Source organism: Vicugna pacos, chromosome 4 (genome assembly GCF_048564905.1).
Source record: "Vicugna pacos chromosome 4, VicPac4, whole genome shotgun sequence".
In the NCBI taxonomy this organism is placed as follows: domain Eukaryota; kingdom Metazoa; phylum Chordata; class Mammalia; order Artiodactyla; family Camelidae; genus Vicugna; species Vicugna pacos.
The window spans coordinates 64,827,842-64,842,593 of NC_132990.1; the positions used below are offsets into that span (position 1 = coordinate 64,827,842).

The 14,752-nt window shown below is 40.5% G+C and overlaps 1 pseudogene; it reads right to left on the reverse strand.

The window, feature by feature from the left end:
• Window positions 1-14,093: 14,093 nt before the first annotated feature.
• Window positions 14,094-14,488, reverse strand: LOC102529433 (large ribosomal subunit protein eL36-like; annotated as a pseudogene).
• Between the last annotated feature and the right edge of the window lie 264 nt (window positions 14,489-14,752).

Below are 14,752 nucleotides of genomic sequence, written 5' to 3' on the forward strand. Positions count from 1 at the left end.
GAGGATGAAGAGAAGAGGGCTCTATTAGTTCCTGTGGCCACTATAACAAAGCACCACAAACTCAGTGGCTCAAAACTACCCAGAGTTCTGGAGGACTGAAGTTTGAAATCATGGTGTCAGCAGGGCCATGCTCCCTCCAGAGTTTCTTAGGGGAAATCCATTCCTTGCCTCTTCTGACTTCTGGTGGATGTTGGCATCCCTTCGTGGTCCTCGGTTTGCGGTTCTATCACTCTAATCTTTGTCTCTGCTTTCACATCACCTTCTCCTCTGCATGTCTTAAATCTCCATCTTCCTTTCTCTTATACAGATTGTTGTTATGGCACTTAGGACTCACCTGGATAATTGAGAATGATCTCATCTCAAGATCCTTAACTTACTCAGATCTGCAAATACTCCTTTTCCAAATAAGGTAATATTTACAGCTTCCAGGAGTTAGGATGTGGACATAACTTTGGGGGCGCCATTCAGTTTACTACAATGACAGTAGAAACATATAGGATGGAAGAATTGTGATTAAGAAGGATCACAGAGAAAAGCCAAGTTTCAAACATAAAGTTCTAGTATAGATAACTGGGTGAATAGTAGTATAAGTGGGTAAATAGTAGTGCTACTAATTGAAACAGAAAATAGCAGAGGAGGGACGGGTTTGGAAAGTATGATAATGAGTCTTATTTTGGACTTAACGAATTTGAGCTGTTCTTGGTCATCCAAGTGAAGACTTATGATCCTAAAGTTAAAGAAAAGGGTCTGATAGAAGGCAGCTATTTGGGGACCAGCACCTATAAATCAGCCTAGAAGCCAATGAGATAACTTAGAACAAATGTGTAGTAACATAAGCAGTATATCAATGGTGGAACACTAGGGAACACTGCTTGGAGAGAGGCAGGAAAGTTCAAGGAAGCGTAGCAAACATTTAAAGTAGACACTTACAGGGAAAAACGGTCACATATGAAATGGGAAGACCAGTTGAGCATATAGATGCCAAGCGAAAATAAAATATCAAGACACAAGAACTCCAAAATGTCAAATTTACAGGCTCCTAGTAATAATAGCTGGCATTTCCTGACTATCAGGGCTTGTGCTAAGAAATCTACATGCTTTGTGGAATCCTCCCAACTGTCCTGTGATGTAGGTGCAATGAATCTACTTATAGACAGGAACTAAGGGTTATGGAAGAGTTTTTATATCAAGATCACAAAGCTAGTCCATGGCAGAACTTGGATTCAAATGCAGGTCCGTCTGCCTCAAGAATAAATGATCTTTGGCAATCTCTGTTGTCTCTCTTTTAAATAGTGGTTGGAGAGTGAATAGGAGAAGAGGACATGAATGTACCAAGTGTTCACTGGTCTTCCCAGAGATTGGCTGATAAAGGAAAGACAGAGACTGAATGGTTAATAGAGAGTAACCACAGGTCAGATTATTTTTTAAAGAATCTGTGATGCCTGTTTACAATATAAGGAGAAGGATTCTAAAAGAAAGGGTTAATTATAAAAAGAGAGGGTACTATTGCTTGGTTACCCCAAGTTTGTGGAAGAGGGAAGGGGTTCAAAGGCAAAGGTGGTTGCACTTGCTCTTGAATCTCAGCTTTCTCAACTGAAAAACATGGACAGTAAACCCATCACTTATAGGAGAGCTGTGCAGATTAAATGAAATAAAGCCCTGGGAGCACTTTGTAAGCTAATTATCATACTAATTATTGGTTTTCTATCCTTAAAATGATATCCAGAGGAGATAGATTGGTTGGTAAGAGACCCCAAAGAAGCTGGAAGATATCTATTTGTGTGGGTGACTAAGTTCTCTAAGATGAAGTTGGCAAGAGATAAATAGAGAGTGAGGAGATCTTAAATCATAAAAGCTGTGTTTCTGGGAAACTAAGTGGAGTTGCAGTCTTCCTGTTTTTGCCTATCTTCTGACAAGAGTTAATTCGAACCCAGGAAAGTTCCAGCTGAGGACAGAAGGGGCTGTATCAGCTATCATGTACTACTAGAAGGAAGCAAGGTTGATTAGGTGTTCTGGTAAAATGTTTTTAACAACTGGCTCTCCAGGTAGAAAAAGCCATTATATAATATTTCCTGATGTCCTGGAAAAATTACTTCCACCGTGGTGGATTTCAATCCATCAGGTGAAAGTAGAGTTGAAAGAGGTATACACAATCAACCTTGTGAGGCAGCATGAGCAGTCTCTGGCACTTGCTTTATATAAAGGAAACTCATAGTTTAGAAAGTGAGTAGTGTGATTTCTATTGTCAGAGATGGAAACAGAAGTTCAGTAGGATGAAATATCTTGCCTACTTTTATATAGCTAGCCCATGGGGGAGAGAAGTGGTTAAAAACAGTTGTAACACATGCAAAACACTGTGTGCATATTTTATTTTTAATCTTGATTCAAGTGTTGAGATTCCAAATCCCATATTCTTTCTGTTAATGTCTGTGGTAACTATTAAGCATCTCTGATTATTTTCATTCCTCTTCCTGGGAGATATAATCAGAGGTTTCTGTTTTTAATATTGTTAAAGTCCAAGAGAACTTCTTTCCAGACTAGGCTATGGACTTAAGGCAAACAGAGTTCAAACTATTAACTTTGCTATACATAAAGTTAGTATTAAGAAAATAGTTTGTGCTGTAAGGAAGTAATCTTTCTAAAGCTGAATCCTATGTTAGGGAGACTTGGGCATCCAGTGGCAGGGATGCTGGGCCAAGACAGGCCTTCCTTTCCTTGTTGAAACTTAGGGCATTGAAAAATGAGATCTTGCTTCCCTTGAAAGTGGTTCACTCACAAGTGAAAGACAGAGAAGGAGAGGTTGCTTATGTCCAGGTGTTCCTTCCAAATTCAGTGGGTAGGTTACTCCACTCCCTTTTATATAGGGATTAACTCCAACCCTTCTCAAACTCAAAAAATAAAATAAAATAAAAGAACAGGGAAAATTCATTCTAAGAGACCAGTATTACCATGATACCAAGGCCAGACAAAAACATCACACACAAAAAAATGAGAAACCTATACCCTTCATGAATATAGATGCAAAAATCTTCAACAAAATACTAGCAACTGAATCCAGCAGCACATAAAAAGGATTATACACTATAACCAAGAGGGATTAAACCCAGGAATTTAAGGTTGGTTCAACATATGCAAAGCTAACAATTTGGTACACATATTATTAGAATAAAGGGGAAACAAACCCCACATGATGATCTCAATGCATGCAGAAAAAACGGTTTTAACAAAATACAATATCCTTTCAGGATAATAATACTCATCAAATTAGAAGAGAAAAACCATCTGCAAAATGCAAATGGAAATTTCTTCACATGAAAGGAAACATCAGCAATAAGGGGAGAAAGTCCCTTCCCTAAAAAAATTAAAAGTGTGAATTTTGTCAATCACCTTTTCTGACTGCTGTTTGGAAAGAGCAGCTTGATGTACATAGAAGTTGTTATGGAAGGAATAGAAAATCCTTGAGGCAGACCTGGGTAGACTGCATGATATAACACAATTATACAAATGCTGGTTTAAATTTTGAATGGCTATTTATTAGCTGTGTGATCTTTGGGCATCTTAAGCTTTGTGAGACTTAAGTTTCCTCAACTGTAGAATTACAGTAATTCTTATTTTCCAAGGTTATTACAGAATTAGAGCTAATGTGTGTGAAAAGTCCAGGATAGTCAATAGTCAGGCACAGATTAAGCACTTCCTAATGATAATTTTACTGTTTATTCAAAATTATGGGAAGTAGGATGATAGGATGGGAGGGGGAGTCTGATTGGCTAAGGGGGCACCCACTTAAGATGTGGATTTGAGTATATACCCTAAAAAATGAAGTCACTATCTGAAAGAGATAGCCATACCCCCAGGTTTACTGCAACATTGTTCACAATAACTAAGACAGGTAAACAACCTAAGTGTCAATGGAGGGTTGAATGAATAAAGAAAATGTGGTGTACAGAACTAGAACAAATCATAACAAAATTTATACAGAACCATCAAAGACCCAGAATTGCCAAAGCATTACTGAAGAGAAAGAAAGAGGCTGGAGGAATGACTCTCCCAGACTTCAGACAATACTATAGAGCTACAGTCATCAAGACAGCATGGTATTGGTACAAAAACAGACATATAGACCAATGGAACAGAATAGAGAGCCCAGGAATGAACCCACAAACTTTTGGTCAACTAATCTTCGACAAAGGAGGCAAGAATAAACAATGGAATAAAGACACTCTCTTCAGCAAATGGTGTTGGGAAAACTGGACAGCAGCATGTAAAGCAATGAAGCTAGAACACTTCCTTACACCATACACAAAAATAAACTCAAAATGAATCAAAGACTTAAACATAAGACAAGATACAATAAACCTCCTAGAAGAAAATATAGGCAAAACATTATCTCACATACATCTGAAAAATGTTCTCCTAGAGCAGTCTACTCAAGCAATAGAAATAAAAGCAAGAATAAACAAATGGGACCTAATGAAACTTACAAGCTTCTGCACAGCAAAGGAAACCATAAGTGAAACAAAAAGACAACCTACAGAATGGGAGAAAACTTTTGCAAATGAAATCGACAAAGGCTTGATCTCCAGAATATATAAGCAGCTCATACGACTCAATAAGAAAAAAACAAACAACCAAATCCAAAAAATGGGCAGAAGACTTAAACAAGCAATTCTCCAAGGAAGACATACAAATGATCCATAGGCACACGAAAAAATGCTCAATATCACTAATTATCAGAGAAATGCAAATCAAAACTACAATGAGGTATCACCTGACACCAGTCAGAATGGCCATCATTCAAAAATCCACAAATGACAAATGCTGGAGAGGCTGTGGAGAAAAGGAACCCTCCTACACTGCTGGTGGGAATGCAGTTTGGTGCAGCCACTGTGGAAAACAGTATGGAGATTCCTCAAAAGACTAGGAATAGCTTACCGTATGACCCAGGAATCTCGCTGCTGGGCATATACCCAGAAGGAACCCTACTTCGAAATGACACCTGCACCCCAATGTTCATAGCAGCACTATTTACAATAGCCAAGACATGGAAACAGCCTAAATGTCCATCAACAGATGACTGGATAAAGAAGATGTGGTATATTTATACAATGGAATACTATTCAGCCATAAAAACCGACAACATAATGCCATTTGCAGCAACATGGATGCTCCTGGAGAAGGTCATTCTAAGTGAAGTAAGCCAGAAAGAGAAAGAAAAATACCATATGAGATCGCTCATATGTGGAATCTAAAAAAAACCAAAAACAAACAAACAAACAAAACATAAATACAAAACAGAAACAGACTCATAGACAGAATACAAACCTGTGGTTACCAAGGGGGCTGGGGATGGGAAGGGATAGACTGGGATTTCAAAATGTAGAAATAGATAAACAAGATTATACTGTACAGCACAGGGAAATATACACAAGATCTTATGGTAGCTCACAGAGGAAAAATGTGAAAATGAATATATATATGTTCATGTATAACTGAAAAATTGTGCTCTACACTGGAATTTGACACAACATTTTAAAATTATTATAAATCAATAAAAAATGTTAAAAAAACTGGCGGAAAAAAAGAAAATGTGGTGTATATACAAAATGGGATATTATTTAGTCATAAAAAGAAGGAAATCCTGACATTTGTGATAACATGGATAAAACTGGAGGGCATTATGCTAAGTGAAATGAGTCAGAGGAGGCAATTAGTATATGATCGCACTTATATGTGGAATCTGAAAAAGCCAAAATCATAGAAACAGGGAGTAGAATAGTGGTTCCCAGGGGCTGGAGGATGAGGGAAATGGGGAGATGCTTGTCAAAGGGTGTAAACTTCCTATTAGTTATAAGATGAATAAATTCTGAGGATCTCATGTGCAGTTAACAATACAGTACTGTATACTGGAGAGTTACTAGGAGAGTAGATCTTAAATGTTCTCACCATCACAGCAAAAATGGTCATTATGTGAGGTGAAGGATGTGTTAGCTAACCTTACTGTGGTACTCATTTCACAATGTATTTGTGTGTTAAATCATCACGTTGTACACCTTAAACTTACACAATGTTATCTCAATTACATCTCAAAAATGCTGGAAAAAAGAAGAAGAAATGGAGTAAGACAGCACTAGGAGTTCTCTCCTGTTTCTGCTCTGACAGCTTGTGCAATCCTGGGTAAGTCATGAATCTGGCTCTGGCTTTCCCTTCCCCCATCTGTAAAATGGAACAGGTGAGTTATGTGATCTTTGGTATCTCTTTTAGCTCTAAAACTCAGTGACTCTACAAAGTGGAGATGGCACAGAATGGAGGTGGAAGAATGCCATGTGCAACTTTTTGAGTGTAATTATAGATCGTGTTTGAACACAAGCTCCAATTTACTTCTACCAAAGGTAACCAGAGGAAAGAACATCAACATGATGACACACTCCTTTTTTTGGCTCTAAAAGGCTCCCAGATTGTGTCTAATTTTAAACCACTTTCTGGAGGCCGAAGAGGTGCCTGTGGACAGCTTGACGATAAATCTTTCAACACACATAACTCTTCTGCTTGTCATCTCAGTGTGAGGAACGTGAGCATGTCAAGCTTCCTCCTCCAGAGTCATCAATCTGGCACCTGTCACCAGCATCTGATTCATTATAAAAATATTTAATTCTTCCAAGATGAATTGGCAGAATGTCCAGAGAGAGGGAATAAATGGCACAGAGGAGATGGAAAAGGCTGTTTGCTTCCTTAGGGCTTCTGCTTGGCTCAGAATCCAATAAACATTTTTAGAAGGGAAGCCAAACCAATGGTTTTCTTCATCACCAACATCACTAGTGTCATTTTGGTCAAATTCAGTAATGTTAATAACCCATTGATTGTTCTAGCCTGACAGTTCTCTAAGATTGTCTCCGTGGGAATCTGTGTCTCCTCTAATCTTTGGTAGCCCTACACATTCAAAGTCAAAGTTAAGGAACTTTCAGACCTGTTTCTCTTCCGAGATTTCTAACTCAGAAGGCCTTTTTTCTAATTCCAACCTTGAAAGAACTTTGATAGCTTCCCACACCTATAGGATAATGTTCAAAGCCCTCACTTTCAAAGATCAAAAATTGTCATTTGCCTTCAATCTATTTTCCCTGCATCAAGACATTTCCATCACTCTGAACTAATCATGACTCCTGGCTGCATGTTCACCTTGGTTTAGACTGTACTTTCTTTCTTAAGAGCTTTACTTCAGTGTTTCTCAACCTTATGCCTAATGACATTTGGGGCCAGATAATTCTTTGCTGTGGGAGCTGTTTGTTTGTGCATTGTAGGATGTTTTACAGCATCCCTGGTACACTCCAAGTGTGACAAACAAAAATGTCCACTGAAGTGTAAAAATGCCTCTGATTGAGAGCCACTGCTCTTACTTGGAAAACTTGTAACCAGCCTTCACTACCAGTTCAAATGTCACCTCTTCTGTAGAACCTTTCTAACTTCTCTAGGGAAACCAACTGATTTCCCCCCATAACTTTAGTATCACTAAAGTTAGGCACTCTAGATAGGCACTCTACGCTGTAGTTACTTCTATAAATGCTTGTCTCTTCAGCTAGACTGAGCTTCTCTAGGAAAAGGACCTTGTCTTATTCATCACTGTATTCCCATCTCCTAGCATAGTACCTGGAACTGGAACTAAGATTAGTGATCAAAATCTGTTCATTTATCTGATATTTATATCAGTTCTATGATGTAAAAAAGAGCAATTTTAAAAAATTAGGCAGATAATTTTCCATTGGGCAGATGTACTTCCAATTGCAAGTGGCAGGAATATAACTCAAATTGGCCTGGGAAAAGCAAGACATATTATGGCTCATGTATTTAGGAAAAATATACATTTGGATCTGGACTTCAGGCAGAGCTGGATCCAGGTGATTAGATACTGGGCAGGAGAAATGATGCAGTGTTAGTTCAGATTAGGTGTCTAGAGACTTGAGAACTTTTAAAGAAATGTCAGTGACTAGCCCCAAGCACAGCATTAGGCAGAGATTGAGGATGGTAGAAAATGACAATGTAGATTATACTCAGGTTTGCTTTAACCTCAGTTCTAATGCCTCTGTTAGTAGAGACAATGGTGTATTTTGAAATAAGGATTCAGATGATAAGTGTGGATGCCTATTATTTCTATATGCCATACAAATGTACTCAAGGTTCAATGACTTTAGGTCCTGTGTAAAGTTTGATGTTTTCTAGGCCGAAGGAATCTATAAAAGTGTGATTTTTATAGTCCCAGCTATCTTCATTTCCAAAAATAACTTAATTTAGTCAATAATTCTGCTGTTCATTTATCCCTGTCACTCAAATGTAATGTCTGGGTTCTGGGCCTTGAACTACTCTTTGCACCAGTGATGAGTCATTCTTCTCTTCTCTTTGACTGACTAGTAGGCCTGAGGGTTTTTAACTAATGTCCTTTTAGGATTTTTTCTCCCCCTGAGGGAAAGTCTAGCCATAGACCACACAGCAGAATAGCTGGGATTTGAAACTAGATCTCTTGATAAATGAGTGATGAGCTTTCTTTATCAATATAGTGTAAATTAAAACACAATAAACTTCACAGGAAGACATTACCACAGACAGACAGATGGGTAAATTCCCTGGGACATAGATCAGATGAGGGCTTTCCAGGGATCTAGAAAAGGATACAATTTGGAGATACCATACAAGGCTGCTCTTTTATGGAACGAGACCTCTTCAAAAGCTATACAACACACATCTCTGAGCTGAGATAACCATATACAGTAGAAACACTCAGACTAGGAGTATGGCAACCTAGACTTTGGTAAGAACTTAGTCAAGTCACAGTATTACAGACTATCACAGACAGAAGAGATTTTAACCATGAGTTGCAAGCCTTTTATCTGTGATGATGTAGATATTGGTCCAGAGGGACACAGTTCTGGGCCAAAACTGTAGACTGGCAGAGTCAGGATTAGAACCAGGTGTGTTCACACAGCACTTGCGTATCAGTATTTCCTTTGGTGTTCATGATGCTCCTGCTGTATAGGTATTATTATTATTATCTCCATTTTAGAACAATACCATCTGTCTCTAAAGGGACTTAACCAGCATCCCTGGGTAAATATTAGGGTTGAAATCACAACGCTGGAATTGGTCTCCTTGTTACAAGCTCAGGTTTGTTTTTTTTTTTTTTTCCAATACTGTCTATAAATAAGAACTGGAGACTAGGGGTCTTCCTGTTCTAGGCTTGGAAACACTCCTCTGCCTAACGAGCCCTCCTCAGAAACCATCCGTGTACCACAGTGGGCTTACTTGAAAGCAGTCTTCCAGGAGAGCCAAGGCAAGTGGACTCCAAGAAGGCACTTTGGGAGAAGGCAAGGAACAATCTTATAAGGGTACACTGTGAACCCAAATGTGCTCAGCCTTTTAGTCACATTATCACACTGAATTATCACAATCACTTCTGATTAGATTTTGCCTTGCTTTACAAATAAAGAAACAGAGGCTCAGAGAGAGGTCACGATCAGTTCAAGTTCACGTAGGTATTTGCTGAGATCCGAATCTCTTTCTCTGTGGCGCCAAGTTTACCCTCTCTCTATGCTCCCTCCACCCTGGGAATAAAGATAACCTGGTTTATTTTCCTACTAAATTTCCGATGCAATCCATACAGTTCCTTCACCACCTGTTGGCCTCCCATCTGCATTTTGGGCTTAGCATTCTCAGTTTTCCACATGGAGCCAAAATCGAACTGAAGCCTGGTTCAGACCACTATGCTCATCTCTGTTCTCTGGATTCAAAGTTTGTTTCTGTCAAAGGGAATGAAAGAGATTCCTTATCTCTATCCCAGCTCAGGTAATAGGGGCTTGTCCTCTCTCATTTTCCAGAAATACAAGCCTGCTGGTGGCTTCTTGACTTCAAGTTACAAATTTTACAGGAGTTTTAAGGAAGGTGTGGGGAATATTTTTTTTAATCTAAAAATAAGATTTTGATGATAGCTGAATTGAAGGCATTTATTAGAGGATTTGGGAAACAGAAATGGTCAAGGAATGAACTATATGTGGGTCCTAATACTAGGGCTGCCTCTCATGTTAGGTTATATTAGGTTAGGTGAGGTTACTGTAAATAAAATCTTCAACACTCTGAGCTTTTCTCTATTTCCTCCTCTGGAAAAAAAAAAAACAGGATAATTATAGTAACTCTGCCTTTGATATAATAATAACACACACGTATAATATCATTGTCTTGAAGATTAAATGATATAAAATAGTTGCATACTTAGGTAATGTCTTTTATATGTATATACACTATACACACACATATCTATCAATGTGTGTATATATATTAAAATGTATATGCATCAATGCATATGTATACATACACATATCAATGACTTATACTACTACTAGCTAGGGAGGTTTAACATTTTTAAACTCAATTTTACTCATCTGTAAAATATGGATAATATTCTCCTGTGAGATTGCAGAGATGATCAAATGTGATATCCAGGGAAGCACATAGTAGAAGGTTAATGGGCACTGAATGTATATAAATTGACAAATGTTAAAAACAGGTCAAACGATTAGCATTTATACATTCACGTTTTATGTGTCTCTTTTCCGCCAGTCTGTAACCTGTATCTCACCCTCAAATGACCACATTCTTAGAATTATTTGCAGGGGAGAAGCACTCGTGCTAGGTTCCCAAGCATATGAGGCTCAGTCATGGAGCCGGAGAGATTGGCTCAAATGCCGTCATTCTCAAAGGAAATAATCAGAGGCATGCATGGGTCTGATCATCATAGTGTTGTTTCAGTATTAAAATGTCATTAAAACCCACAATCCACCAACAGAGAACTGTAAATTAAATTGTGAAATATCTACATAATTAAGTCTTATACAGCCAATAAAAAACATCTTATATAGTATGTTTGACAAACTTGTCTGATCATAGGATTCTCCTGGGGTGATTAATAAAAGCATAGACTCCACTCTGACTTAATGAATCAAAATATCCAAAAAAGGAGATTGGAAATATGTATTTTTATCAAGTTCCCCAGGTGATTTTTATGCTCAGGCAAATGTATGAAATTCTGTTCTAGAACATGTATTCTTTTAATGCTAAGAGAAAATAAAATATTATCAAATAATATGTACATTTCTGGCAAGAGAAATAATAATTAAAAAGAAACAGAAGCTCTTTCTCGGTGCTGAGTTTTGTAGTGGTAAAAGTATTGTATTTGCTGTCAGAAGATCTGTATCAAATCTCAGAACTGCTATCACTAGCCGTATGACACTAACCAAGTACTGAAACCCACAATGTTTTAGAGTCCTCGTCTTTAAAATGAAGAAAATGAGGTATATCTCTTACATGTCATAATGAGGAAAAATAATATAATCAATATAGTCTACTATGAGTATTATTAGGGATACTTCCACTTCCCGCCATGAGGAAACAAGATGGTACACTGTCTACCCACTCGACAGAACACAGGAAGAAATAATTTGCAGAAATTGGACAGCAGACAGCTGAGGTTTAATACTGCCACCACTGAAACTCCTCTGGGTCTCAGTTTCCCTGGGTGAAAGGTGGCTTCCAGACTCATGGCAAAGGCATCTCCTCATATCATCTCTTGGCAAAGTTACAGGGAAGAAATAACCCTGCTAACTTTAACCTGTCCAATGAGCTTTCAGGTTCTGCCCTGGGAGTCCAGCCTTCTCATTTCTTTACAGCTCATTGGCCAGGATGTTATGACTGACATGCACTGAACCCAATGTGTGATGAAACCTGCCCTATGTAGGTTCCAAACAACACTGAGACTCCAGGGGCTTGACCTGGGAAATGCATGAACTCTTCCAATTCCTTAGAGCTTCATCGTCTGTAGACAGAGGAAGAGAGTTAGTTCTAACTCAAGAACAAAAGAACACCAAACCAGCCTCTGAGAATAGAAACAGATTTACCAATGGAAGGGTTATAATCCAAAATGGAGGGTAGTCACACCTCAGAGGAATGTGCAGCCCCCGAAAGACACCTAGACATGTGACAGACCCTGACAGGCCCTGGGAAACCATAAGAGTCACTGATCAGTCGTGAGAATCTGAACAGCCTGGGACTGGTCCTAAGAGGTTCTGGGAAGACCCTGGCAGATTGTCAGGCTCCAAAAGATTCCAAAAGGTGGTGACTGATCAAAGGTCTAGACCAGAATTCGTAAGACGGAGACACAGAGCTTGCTGCATAGGACTTGAGAGAGAGTGAAAGGTGCAAGAGATAACAAAGAGACCCATGGTGAATTGACAGATAGTGACAGGAAAGGGGTGCAAAGAGAGAAGAGGAAGGCTGCCGGTTGGAGGCTGGAGATGACAGCCCAAAGTCGGGTGGATGGCTGCACCCCGGCTGCAGGCCCTCGGCTGCAGGCCCTCAGCTGCAGGCCCTGTTTAAAACTACTTCAGCGTCTCCCATTTCCCTTAAGATAAAAGCCATCCACTTTACCATGACCCTAAGAACCCGCTCCTTGTTTAGAACTTCAGCCTCTTCTCATTTATGTTCTATCAATTTCCATGTAGAGAGTACTTAGAGCTCTTTCCGCTCAAGGCCTCAGAACATTCCGTTCCCTCTCCGGGGGAGCACTCTGCTTCCTCTCATCCTTCAGCGGGGTAATTACCACTCAGCTGTCAGGGCTCAGCATGTACGGCACTTCCCTCTGGAGGCCGTAGCTGACCCCTCCGGGCTGTGCTCCGTGCCTTTCTCCACCTTCGTGTCCCATTACCACTCCGTGGGAGACAGGGACAGGGTCTAGGAAATGGTGCCAGTCCCCAGAAGGATCTGAAAAGTGGCTCCCTTCCCGGGGGAAGTGATAGACGGAGGTAGAGGGTGGTAGAAGGTCAGGAAGAGCGAGTCTAGAAGGACCAGTGTGAGGATGGGAGGACTTCTGAGAAGAGGTCTGAGGCAGTGGCATGAAGAGAAGGGCACTGACCAGAGGGGACAACTGGTGAGAAGTGTGGAGAGATAATATCGAGGCCACATCCCCAGGAGAGTGGAGCAGGGCACGTCTGCCGTTGACAAGAAAGGTGGGCACTTCTGGAAGTGAGTGTGTGTATGTGTGTGTGTAAGGCGGTGAAGGATCTACAGAGCTTTAGACAAAGCACTAATATATTGCTTCAGAATCTCAAATCCCCGATCTTGTTTCTTTAGCCTGGTTGAAGCCCATCTTTTCATCCTGCAGTGAGCTTCTGTGAACCTTGGGGTTTCACCCCAGAGCTCCATGCCTGCATGGTCCTTACAGCTTGAAATCCCAGAGAGGAAAAAGCATCTTTGTAGATTATTCTAAAAAAAAAAAAAAAAGTCCCAGGGGTGATCTCATTAGCTTGGCGTGAGTCATGTGCTTGTCTTTGAACTGATCCCAGTAGCCAGGATGACAGTTGGTGACATGTCTCTAATTGACCTGGCCTGGACCAGGCACCGCACCCCCTCCAGGCTCTGATGGGGGAAAATGTGTGGTTCCCATGTCCAAATAGCATGTCCAACATTCCACAACACACCTTGTTCACAGTCTTTGCAGTGCTATTTTGTTATACCTTTTGGATGCTCCCAGGCTCACAGAGGTTCATGAGAGAATTTAGAACTTTTAAAATTAAGTCAGAAAGAGCCCTGGGCAGTTCTAAGAAAGACCCAGGTAAGTGTAAACCAGTAACTAATAAATGCTCTCACTTTCTGTGCCATCCTATGCTCTAATAAACCGTCTCTTATGATCTGTCCATCCCTTCAGGGTCTGGGTGAGTTTGATTTTTATTAACTTTGTTTTTCTTTTTATAATTCTCCTCCCATTCAGAGCCAGGAAATTACAACAAAGTAACCAAGTGCCAGAACAGCCTTAGGGAGACCTGCTGAATGAAGGCACAGTTTCAGGTGTCACAGCTGGACTTGGCCACCTGCAGTGTTGGGTGACCTTGGGCCAGTTACTTCATCTCCCTGGGGTTTCCTGCTCTCTACTTTTGAAGAATAACTAATCCATATTTACCTTCTCCCTGTGTGTAAAGCCTGGACTAGAGAAATCTCGGATGGCAGGAATTCTTGCTGCATGCCAGACGGATGATTTGTGTACTCTTTTTTTTTTTTTTTCCCAGAAAAGGTTTTATTACACACAGACGCGAGGGAGGGGCTCAGTCCTTCTTAGCGGCCGCTTTCCTCATGGCGGCCAGGACGTTGCTCAGCTCCTCTCTCTTCCTCTTGGCGCGGATGTGTGTCCCCACCTGTTTCTTGATGAATTTGAGGGCCCGCTTGTCCTTGGAGACCTTGAGCAGCACCATGGCCCGCCGCTCATAAGGGGTGAAGCCACACACCTCCCGGATCATGTCCCGCATGAACTTGGTGTGTTTGGTGAGGCGCCTGCAGCGGTGGCTTGCCTCGGCTTGCTCACGTTCTTGGTCACCTTGTGGCCTTTGTTGAGGCCCACGGCCATGGGATAGCGCAGAGCCATGGCTGCTTCTCTCCAATGGCTGCCGCGGCGGAAGGCTGATTTGTGTACTCTTAAATGAATCTCTTTTTCACCTAAACTCACCTGGTGCCCTGATTCTCCCCTGCTCCTCCTGTCCTCAGGTAATGAGCTCCTGGTTTTGGCTCATGAAACATTCAGTGAAATAAACTCTCTCTGGGCTTATACGTGGTTGGGGCAGGGTGGGAGGAAGCAGGTGAAACTGGAAATAAGAAAAATGGAATAAAGTCTTTGGAAAATAAAAGGCCTTTATTTCTGGCAGCAGGTTCAACCCTGGCACCAGTAAGA